The sequence below is a fragment of the Cupressus sempervirens genome, chromosome 8, assembly GCF_028749045.1.
Source record: "Cupressus sempervirens isolate cs-2001-9-10 chromosome 8, ASM2874904v1, whole genome shotgun sequence".
Classification (NCBI taxonomy): Eukaryota; Viridiplantae; Streptophyta; class Pinopsida; order Cupressales; family Cupressaceae; genus Cupressus; species Cupressus sempervirens.
The window spans coordinates 113,884,328-113,897,088 of record NC_143125.1 but is presented as its reverse complement, the minus strand read 5'-3'; positions in this window follow the sequence as shown (position 1 = coordinate 113,897,088).

The window sequence follows — 12,761 nt, the reverse complement described above, 5'->3', positions numbered from 1 at the left end:
CCCATAGTCAGTCATCCCAAGGACATATTTGTCTTCATAAGTAAGAATTGCACTATTGGTTCCAAAAATTAATGTATGTTACATGTAGCATAGTACCACCTTGGCCAAGGTTTTAATAAGTACAATAGATTATACCAAACTCATTTAAGAGTCCCCTGACAATATAATTTGGATATAAACATCTTGATGACTTTAACCTCTAAGATATCATAAGTTTGAACAAGTGCATATTTCCCATTCTAGAGCTATTTCTTAACAACAACTTATTAGATTAATCAACAATTTGATCATAATTAAGGAGGTTCACTCTCATTAGAGGACTCTATGGATCAATAAAAAGTTGTTAAAACCTCTCAAAGACTTAGATATAAGTCTCCAACATAATATTGAGAGTGAAAGATTAATGATGTTTCAATCCAATCAAAGTTCATAACAAAAAGGTCTTCATAATGAAATCAAATTAATAAAATTCCACCCTTACTAGATATTTATAAAAATAGAACTTTTATTTTATATATTGTATGCATAGTATCTCAATGAGTCTTTGATAAGTGTTACTATGAATATACATTCTCCTAAATATCAAATCTGTCTGCAAAATTCGGAAAGAAACCATCATTGTTCAAATGTAGATTAAATTTTTGTATTGACTTCAACATTAAGAAAGCAAACATATGAATGCAACTATATGACATAGGCCAAGTATATACAAAGATGTATGGTCCGATCCATTAAATATTCAATGCGCATGCACACCAGAGATTGCATCATTCTCAACATTTTGTGATTTTTTACATGTGGATTCTTAGCAACTAAAAAGTTTATAGTTCGAATAGGAAATGTCAACTTGTAATATAAAAAATGAATGATATCTTTTACTTTATATGACATATTTTCATTAGACAAGTTCTCATAGAGAACAAACTTCAAATATTATGCAAAGAAAATATGCTTAATAACACTTTGAGGGTTTTTGAATTCTAAGAAGGTGGGATTTTATTTTCAATGCAAGATTCTATGTGGGGGCCTCCTCTCTCTACCCAAATGTAGGAGAATAATACTTTCAAAGGGTCTTGCTACTTAGATAAGTCAAAAACCTCATTGGTGTGATTATGTAAATGGGCTTCGGTACACCAAAGAAAGATACACTGACCTATCATAATTTTGGAGATTGAGCATGACTTTTTTCTTAATATTGTTATATTGTCTAATATATAGCATAGTAGCAACAATGGACAATTCCTTTTATGGGCAGGTTTCTTTCCTTCTATCCTAATATACATATAGTCAAGAAATGGGTTGATGAGTTATTAAATTCAAAAGGTTGTGTTACTATGATAGCTACGATGAAAGGTTTATTTATGTACTTTTTCTCCTCTTATTGAAGAACCATGGTGCTTTAGCTACAACATTAGAGACAATATCTTGTTTTTCATAATAAAAGAAACAAGAGGGTTTTGGCCCATGGAACATAAATAAGTAGCACATTAACATCACATTAACCACACTAGCACATTCAATACTTAAGAAAACAACCTTACTCTTACCTATATAAAAAACATAGTACAACCATAGTGCAGAGTATTTAAAGTATCAACATATAAGTCTTTAAGCTGAAAGTAAATATAAATGCTTCGCCACATAGGAAGGGTAATAAAAGTCTTGTTTAAAAAGTTTCCAAAGCCATGCAAGCTTCTATAGACCAAAAAGTAAAAATAATATTAAAAAACATAGCAAGGAATTTTTATAACAACGTAGCAATCCATTCCTTCTTGGGAAGCTCAAAGTTCCTTGTGGTCATTGTTACTCTTGGCCTTAGTGTCAGTTATTTTCTCCTACATCATGCATAAAGTGATGGAGCATACATGCATGACCTTGATTGTGAACTCGTTTTAGTCTTTGATACACTTGTTTAAACTATCCACCTCCTTCTTAAGCTCACGAATAGCACCTTCAAGCATCACCAACTAATTTTTTATATTGCCTAGCATCCCTCCCCATCTTAGGGGTAGTAGTGTCCATCTTTGTAGCCTCCTAGAAAGAAACTTGTGTGGGAGTGGGGTTGGGGTTGGGAATAGGGGTCAAGTTTTGCAAAGGACCAATAGGGGAAAGGGGTGGGATTTTTCTCAGTGGGGGGAGGAGAGTCACGAGTCTTGTTGGAAGAGTGGGTGGAGGACTCAACGATGGTTTTATCAAACACATGTAAGTGCACAAAGATATGGTACCAAAAAGATGCAACTTTATTTTATTTTCCAATTCAAAGCATAGTGCGATCACACAATAGCATGATCACAGTATTGTGCGATCACACTATTGTTCAGATAGTGTGAACCACAAGCTCAATTTTTTATTAAAAAAAACACTAGCACACTTTAGCGCATGCACACTATAGCGTTAGTGCGCTTTGTAAATTTCCAACATAATATATTTCTATGTAATAAAAAATTATTAATTTTCGAATAATGTGTGTTATAAGGGGTTTAAGGACCCCTTAGCACATATAATGGTTTGAATGGGTCACAAGGAGTTATAGATTATCCTATGATCCCTTTTGACCCATTTGGTCACATAATGTGTGTCTTAAGGGGTCATCAGACCCCTTAGCACACATATGATGGATCCAATTGGTCAAAAGTGAAATAGAGTACCTTATAACCCCTTTTGACCCATTTGATTGCATAATGTGTGTTTTAAGGGGTGTAAGGACCCCTTTGCAGACATGTATAATGATTTGAATGGGTCATATGATATCCTATGATCCCTTTTGACCCATTTGATTGCAAATGTGTGGCTTAAGGGGTTTGAGGACCCCACAACACACATAATATGATAAAATGGCATAAAAGGGGTCGTAGGGTACCCTATGACCCTTTTAACACATTTGATCACATAATGTGTGTCTTAAGCAGTCTATGTAATGCCCACCCCTAATTGACTTTTCTGTTATATTATTAGATTCTTTTAGGCTAGTTTTCTGATTGTATTTTATGATTATTGGTACTTGGTTACCAGATTTGATTCAGATGTTGCTTTATATTCAGTTGATTTATGTGATGAGTTATTTAGTTATTTTAGTTATTTTAGGATTATTTTGATGATGACATATATGTTCATTTTGTGACTTTCAGTTATGTCATGATGTTAGTTAGATGAATGATTTATATACATTTTTTATGGTTACTTACCCCATACTAATTGCATGTATATGGTGTACATGTATGATGTTTTCTTTATGTTTAACATTTCTGATGTCGTTGAGGGAGGGAGTCTTAGTCACCTACTAATCGAGATCTACACAATGCACCACTTCCCGCCATTACCTATTTAGTTTAGAATATATGTGTTTGTACATGCATGAATTTTATGTAGATTGTAGGTACCGGGTATCAACTTCACTGAATTTCTAGGATGAGCGTACCCTATCACAACATTTCAATGGTATAAGCGGGGAGATAATTCTTGAGTCAAATCCTAACCTAAGCCAATTTTCCTAAAAAATAGGACAAGTATTTGAGTTAGTTTCACCTTTCTGAATTCATCAAGTGATGTGAATTTGTGATTTTGACCCTGGAATTTGTTTTGGTATTTGGTTTTGTGGGTCCATGATGATTTTCTGTTATGATTAAATCAAATTAAAAGATAATTTAATGATTTAATTTGATGTAAATTTTATTAAAAAAATTCAACATTTAATTATATTTAATTAATTAAGAAATTAATTAAATAAATAAATTGAATTTAAAGATCTTATTAAAGTTCTAATTTAGGCATATTTATATTTATTTAATTTAATAATTATTATTTAGGGGTTTTATTTTTAATAATAAATTCTAAATAATAATATTAGTTAAATTAATAATATTATATTAAAAATGTCTCATTATTTTAATAAGAAAGAGAACACAAATTTAATAAAGTTTATTTTAATTAAATTGTATAAAACTTATGCAAGAAATTAAAATATAATAAATTAATTAAAGAGAGAAAGGAAGTTAATTTGATAAATATATTTTAATTAAATGGCAAAAAGGTTGTGCATGAAATTTAAAATATAATAAAATAATAAACAGATAAAGATCAACAAGTCTTCTTAGGTGATTGCATAATCGAAGCCCTAAATTTAGGGGAGAACTCTTTATTAGAGATCTAGAGCTCATTATGTAATTACACAGGTTTGGAGGCACTGATTTTTGGGAAGGTGGTTTTCGAAAGAGAAGGAAATTCTGGTGTGTTTTGTGCATTCATGGTTTTAGCATCAGATCCAAGTAGGATCTTTTGGGTTTGTGTAGTAGTTGCTCATTCTTGATTTCTCTGTCTTCTTCGTGTTTGTGAATCTATTTTCAAAATTGAATCGATTTGAAACCCTTGTATGTGATTTTATCATTTTTCATCTGAGAAACCTCTATATATGAATTGAATCTGTAACCTTTGTTCGTGATAATACTATTCTTCATTTTGAGATCATTTGTATGTAAATTGGAAAATTGAAACCCTCGTGTTGAATTTATTGTTCTTCGTTTCTTGAAAGACATTTGTGAATGAGATTAGTTTTGAAAACCTTGTTTGTTAATTTGAGGATTTGTATACAGATTGTTAAAATTGGGTTATGGGGTTTGAATAGAAAAAAACAAATTTTTAAATTTAGTTCAATTGTTTATTCCAACTTTTTATCTCAAATCTAGATTGGGAAGATAAAAATATATTTATATATTTAAATGTAAATTGCAAAGGTTATTGTGAGGGCATGGTTTTTTTTTTTTTTTTAATATAAAACAATTTTTTTTTAAAAAGAAGAAGACTTTGGGGGTCTGCATTTTTTGTATGAACGTGTTGGGGGGTGGGGGGCTGGGGTTGGGGTTTGTTTTGATTTGTTTTAGAACAAAAACAAAAAATAATAATAAATAAAATATTTTAGTGGGCAAGGGCCACCACTCCTCCCCACCCACCTTCTTCCTTTCCTCGTGCGCTGATGACAATGTGGCTACCTATGACAAGCCTACTACCGATGCAATAGGTATTGCTGATGGTAGAAGTAGGGCTGCCGTGACAGTACTTCCCAACCGGCGAGCTTTAAAAGTATATTAAAAAGGTAAGGTTTTAATTATTATTTTTAGTTTATTTAAACTTTATTAATAATTTTATTATTATGATAAATATTATAAATGTTAGTATTATTATGTGTTAAAAAGTATTATTTTATTATTAGATTTATAATTATTGTATTAATAAATTAATATAAGTTATTTTATTAATAGATAATTATAATCATTAATAATTTAATGGGTTTTGAATGAATTATAATAATATAATTAATTGAAATTTTAATTAATTTATTATTACAATGTAATTGTGAAATAAATGGGTAATTGTAAATTTGGGAAAATGATTATTTTAAAATAAACTCATATATTACTTGATGATGTAATTATGGAAACAATTTCTATTACTAAGGGAGTTCTTATTACATCTTTTAATAAATCAATAACCATAGTAGTTTTGATAATTTGATAATGAAAACTAGAACCTTGTTTGTGCATCGAATATTCTTTTGTTTTGAAAACCTTGTCAAAATATAATACTTTGAAAAGACAAAAATTGTTAACTAGTTTTTTATTAAATGTTGTGTTTTGATAATGAATTGAACTATGAAACATGTTTAATCAACTTTAGATGAGTTAGTTGAATCATCTAGGATTCTAGTGAACTTGGAAACCTATAGTGAAAATTAAACTGTGTGTTTTCCAAAACCTAATGACTTTTGTATGTACTCTTTATGATGTATGGTTTACGATTATGGGTTTTAGGGTTGACTTAGCTTTGACTAGTCAGGATGTTTACCAGAGGCTTGGGAGTTTTTTCTATGATGTCATGATGATGTTTTGTGCACAATCTTTTATACCTGACCATGGTGATGTGTCATGTGTGTGCTGTGATGAGTTTGATCAGATGTTTTGATGTGCTTTCTAGTTTCTTGTATAGAACTGAGGTGAATAGTGTGACTTTCCTGATATAACCTTTGAGGCTTCGATTAGTTATCCTTGATTGCTTCCTAGTTGCTTGTATAGGACTAAGGTGATTGAATGATTTGTTCTTGGTGATGTCATGTTTTTACATGGATTTGGATTATGTGCACTTGATTTTGGATTAGTCCTATTAGGATGATCATATTGGTGGAATTTGTGATTATGATTAGTGACATTTAAGTGCTTTCTAGTTGCTTGTTTAAGAACTAATGTGTGTTTTATAGTCATTTGAGATCTTTTTCTTTTACTAAGCTTAGCGTAGGTTTTTTGTATTTCATGTTGGGAAGTGGCTTCCAATGGAGGCCAAGGCCCTAAAGAGGTTGACGGGTAACCCATTGTAGGTTATTTTAATAAGTGATAACATTTCATTAAATGGTTTTAAAATAAATTAATAAGATATTGGTACCACAGAAAGTCACTAGGGGGTCAGAGTATTAAAAGACTACCAGGGTAACCTTAGAGCTGACTTGGCAATATGCCTTGTTTGTACGATAGGATACTGACACCGCATAGAGACACTAGGGGGCTGAAGTATTAAAAGATTGTTAGGTAACCTTAGAGTTGGCTCATGTGACAAAACTTGCCCACTTACATAGTAGATTTCCTACGTGTCTTTGTTTGCCTTTGGGATTAGTTGATACTTGTGTCTTGGTACCCTTTGAGATAGTTTTCTTTCAGGTGATTCCTTGAACCTAGATGTTTGTTTTGATTTTTTTTTTGTTATCCTATTTGGGATTTGAGACTAGCTCCTCAACATGGTGGGAGTGCACCTTTTTGGGTTCCACAAGGTCAGGTGGTAGTACATTTTCTTATACCATTGAGATTCGACCATTGGATATTGTTGTTGGATGTGTTTGTGTAGATGCTCCTTTCTATCTAATCTTGTATTTCTATGTTGGATGGTTATACTCTAAGAGTATTTTATTTTATTTCATAGATCTTACAAGATGATGTAATCTATTTCATGATGTATATTATTTTAGCCTTTCATACCCTATGACCTGTACAGTGGATGATTGTGCATTCTAATTGTTGCCATGTGGCATTCGAGATAATTGTATATTGTTTAAATGGAATTTGTACTTGTAGTTATCATTTAAATGTGGAATTATGTTATATTGATTTTAGTATTAATTTAACTTAAATGCGATTCAACGTAATGGGACCCTTAAGAATTGTAATTCATTTATGATGGTGTTGTGTATGTGAGTCAATGCTTTTGCTATATTTTATCTAATGTTTTTGTTTATTATCTTTAAAAACAAATGTTTGAAAAACTTAGTGAAACTTTAGGTTAATTTCTTTTGGATTCCTTGGTGGGGTGTTATAGTCTATGTACCCACTAACACACATATAATGGTTTAAATGGGTTAAAAGGGGACATAGGGTACCCTATGGCCACTTTTAACATATTCGATCACACAATGTATGTCTTAAGGAGTCCCCAAGCCCCTTAGCACACATATAATGGATCTAGTGGGTCAAAAGAGGTTGCAGGGAACCCTATAACCCCTTTTGACCTATTGTATTGTATACTTTTTTTCAGGGGACTGCAAATCCCTTAGCACACATATAATGGTTTGATTGGGTCAAAATGGGACATAGGGTACCATTATGACCCCTTTTGACTCATTTGATCACATAATATGTCTTAAGTGGTCTAAGTACGCTTTAGCACACATATAATGGTTTGAATTGGTCAAAATGCATCATAAGGTGCCATAGGACCCTTTTTGACCCATTGTATCACATAATGTGTGTCGTAAGGGGTTTTAGGATCTCTTAGTACACATAATGTGATTGAATGGGTCAAAAGGTGTCTTAGGATACCCTATCATCACTTTTGACCCATTTAATCACATAATGTGTGTCTTAAGGGGTCCTCAAACCCTTAACACACATATAATGGATCTAATGGGTCAAAAGAGGTCATAGGGTACCTTATAACCCCTTTTGACCCATTTTTATAGTATAATGTGTTTCTTAATGTGTCTAAGAACACATTAGCTCACATATAATGGTTTGAATGGGTTAAAAGGAATCATAGCGCACCCTATGACCCCTTTTAACCCATTTGAAAGCATAATGTATGTCTTAAGGTGTCCAAAGACTCCTTAACACATATAAAATCATTTGAATGGATCAAAAGAGGTCATAAGGTACCTTTTGATCCATTTGACACATTAGATAAATAATATGCCTCTTAAGTGATTTGAGGACCCCTTAACACATATAATATGACCCTTTTGGCACATTTAATCACATAATGTGTGTCCTAAGGGGGCTAAGGACCCCTTAACACACATAATATGATCAAAAGGTTTAAAAGGGGTCATAGGGTACCATATGACCCATTTGATCACATAATTTGTGTCTTAAGGGGTTGAAGGTTCCCTTAACACATATATAATGGTTTGAATGGATCATATGGTGTCTTTAGATATCCTATTAGCCCTTTTGACCCATTTAGTCATATTATATGTATTTTAAGGTGTTTGAGGACCCTCTAGCACACATATAATAGTTCAAATGGGTCAAAAGGTCTCATATACTACTCTCTTACCCCTTTTGGCTTATTTGATCACATAATGTGTACCTTAAGGGAATTAAGGATGCCTTTGCACACATACAATGGTTCAAATGGGTCAAAAGGTGATATAGGGAACTCTATGACCCCTTTTAACCCATTCAATTGCATAATGTGTGTCTTAAGTACCTAAGGACCCCTAAGTACATATATGATGGTTAAAATGGGTCAAAAGGGGTTATAGGGTACCCTTTGATCCCTCTTGACCCATTTGACTGCACAATGTGTTTCTTAAGTGGTCTAAGGATTCCCTTATAACACACATAATGATTCAAATAGGTCAAAAGGGGTTGTCGTGTACCCTATGACCCATTTTGACCCATTTGATCACATAATTTATGTCTTAAGGGGTCATCATAGCCCTTAGTAGTCATATAATATTTCAAATCGGGAAATAGGGGTCATAGGGTACCCTAGGACCTATTTTGACCATTTGATCAATTTATATGTGCTAATGGGTCCTTGAATCCTTTTAACACACATATAAATGTTAAAATGGGTAAAAAATGGTTATAGAGTACTCTATGATCCTTTTAAACCCATTTAATCACATAACGTGTGTCTTGAGGGGTTAGGAGACCCCTTAACAAACATACAATGGTTCAAATTGGTCAAAAGTGGCCATAGGTTACCTTATGCCCCCTTTTGACCCATTCAATTGAAAAATGTGTGTTTTAAGGAGTCCAAGGACCACTTAGCACATATAATGCTTTGAATGGGTCAAGAGGGGTCAAAAGATATCTTATGATCCCTTTTGACCCCTTTGGTCTATAATGTGTCGAGAGAGAGAGAGAGAGAGAGAGAGAGAGAGAGAGAGAGAGAGAGAGAGAGAGAGAGAGAGAGAGAGAGAGAGATCAAATTGGCATGAGTGTGCCCTAAATTTTATATTTTACTATATATATTATGTTTTATGTATATTTAAATGTTATATTTTATGTATATGATCCTAGTGCTCAAATTGACATGAGTATTCCCTATTTGAAAGGGTTTTCTAGTCTTTATTTATTACTATTTAGAAAGTATGCACTATAGTGTGTGCCCACTGTACTGTGTGTGTGCTATTTAAATTACTATATTTTCATAGCGCACTAGCACTATTTAAAAACCAATATATTTTTCATAGAGTGCTTTTTAATGATTCACAAGCCCAAGCCTTTAACTTTCCTTAGGGATCCATCCCAAAGGCTTGGTGGCCTCAAACAAGTTTGTGATGTGTTTTCTAGCAAGCATATCGAAAAATGGATAACTTTTCTTATGTGCTCTCTATCAAGTTTCTTTGTGGTTGAATATCAATAAAATTAGGTTACATGATATTATAGATCTATGTGTTAGCTATATAACCATATAATTTATTTTGAATATAAACTATTTAAAGCATTTCAAGAATAATTTATTTTGAATGTAAGTCCATTTTTTCTCAAAATCCAACGTGTAGTACTTGGGGGTTAGATTTTGGTTCATTTGTTGGATTTTGTAACAAGTTGGTTTTTTAGAAACTAGACTATATTCTACATACTTTTAAAAAAAGACAAGTTTTGACTTTTGATTAGTTTTTGATGATTTCTAAGGGCTATACACAAATATTTCACATTTTTGGGATGTGTCAAATTATAAAATTCATAAAAAAAAATATACATAAAAAAATTACCCAAAAATATGGGATAAACTGCATGGTGTTAGGTAACTTTTTACTAGAGCGATTAAAGAATTTTAGAAAAGAAGTTAGTGTTTTAGGGGGATCACACTTGACACTATATTATGTTTTTACTAAAAAAATAGTACCACTTTGTGAGGCCTCCATTTTTGAGGGCCTTAAACTCCACCTTATTAAAATGAACTTAATAGTTTCAAAACTAGTTTAAAGGACTACGACTTTTGTTTTTGTCATATCTTTAAATTTAGAGTGTAACTATCATCCAATTCTTATCGAAGTTTAAAATTTATTGATTTAAAAGAATAAATGGCATCTTATACCCCCTTTTGGTACCACAACTTGTACACTTACCCACTCTATGCACTCATTTTTTTCAAGGTCTGCGTACATTTTTCCTTAGAAATTATTTTGGACTTGCATGCACCAAGGATCTCAATGTGATAGCCAAAATCAATCGTGGGAGGACTAGTGTGTTTTGTGCAAGTTTTCTCACTAAAACTAGGGAGGAGGAAGACACCATTTTAGTCACTTTCCTACTATTTCTAACCTGAGAGGGACCAACATCATGGGTGGAGCCAAGAGGGGTAGAGTCATTCATAGTAATGACAAGGACATTGATAGGGAGAAAAAGGGCGTGATGAAAATCATACAACCTAAACATAAGGCCCTCATGTAGAATACCATTTTCCCTGCCCTTATGAACAACCTCAATATTACTCTCCATAGAGTGTAACAAAAAGAATAGAATGGAAATGAGGTCTTTAATGCACAAATGATTGAGGAAGGGAGATGATAAAAGTAGAAGATAGTAATCTGACCTTATAGAGTGACGCATTTCATGATAATGTGGCAAATTTAAGGCCAGATTCTTAGAAGGTCCTTCCTACTATATTCGCCTTATTTCTTCATAGGCTCTTCCACAAGTGACCTAAATAATTGGCTGAGAGTGTCATAATCAATTTTTTTTCTCATTTTTTTCCATTTTTTCCCATCAATGGAAAGCCAGTTACCTATATAATGACCTCCTCATTTATCTCAAAGCTAATACCCTACACTGTAACCCTTCACTCAGTCCATGAAGAAAGGAATTTATTGGAGATGATTTCGTCATGACCACTAGTCATATATTCTATAGAAGCAAAGATTCATCCTTCTTCACAAACAAACATCACCTTCAAACTATTCTTGAAGGTGTCATCAATTTGTTTGGATCAATGCGCAGCTTGGCCCTGTAGACACCTAAATCTAATTACACCATTAGGTAATCATATTTAGTCATCTTCTAGGATATTATAAATTAAATATTTATTACTTAATTAATTAATTGTCATCCCCAAGTTAATTAATTTAATTTAATTAACTATAAGTCCAATTGATGAAATCAAATGATAACCCAAAATCAATCTATCAATTAAATCCATATTCCTCTATTAAATTAAATAAATGCTAAAATCTATTTTATTTAATTTTTCATCCCCATTTATTAAATAAATCATTTAATAAATTATCCTAAACCCCTAAACCATCCCTAAAACCTATCCTTACCCCTAATCCAACCCATTCACCCATACTAACCTCACTTAGCCAACTAACCCATCCCATCAAAGCTAAGCCACTTACCTCTTAACCCCCTTCCTAAGCCAAGCCTAAACACCCTCCTAATCATGTGCACAACTTTAAGCAAGGGTTAAGACTTGCTAACCCAAACCAAAGTCAATGGTCTCCCTTGTCCTCTTCCATCCCTATCCAAGAGAATTTATCACTCTTACATGCCATTAATGCCTCTTGCATCCCTCTTCCACACTCTTCCTCCCTCATTACTCCCCTTGACCCTCCATTTTGACTACCCAATCCCCTTGTGACACTTGTCACAAGGCTAGAGCTTTGAAGAAGCACAATCCATGTGCTCTCCTCTCATTACATCCTAGCCCTTCCTCACGTTTTCTCCATCCTTACATCCTAACCCTCCATCTCACTACCCCTTAGCCTATAAATTGAGTCCTTCCCCTCTCACAATCCATCATCTACTAATGCAAACTTATAATGCCCCACCAACCACTACAACATAGCCATTTTACACCATTTCCATGCTAAAATCCACTTACACATCCATTGTTGAATCCTCCACTCATCTCCATGCTTGATAACAAACCCACTACTTGAAGCATGAGCACAACCGAGCACACGTCAATCATTTTTGGACATATCCATGTCATCAAAGGTCACACTCAAGGAGCTTACCATTTTCAGTTTGCCTTCCTTCATGGTGTCTACCTTTTGTCTTATCATAAGTGTTGCTTTAATTTAGTTTGTGGATGTTAAAATAACTCTTAATGTTTGTAGCATGCTAGATTTTATAACATTACATTTTGGCATGCCTGGTGGGACCTCACATTTGGGTCATTTTAATCATATTTGCACTTATTTTGTTAATTAATTGAAACTAACATGTTGTGATTTTTATTTTGTGTGTTAGTTTTTTAACATTAATTATAGG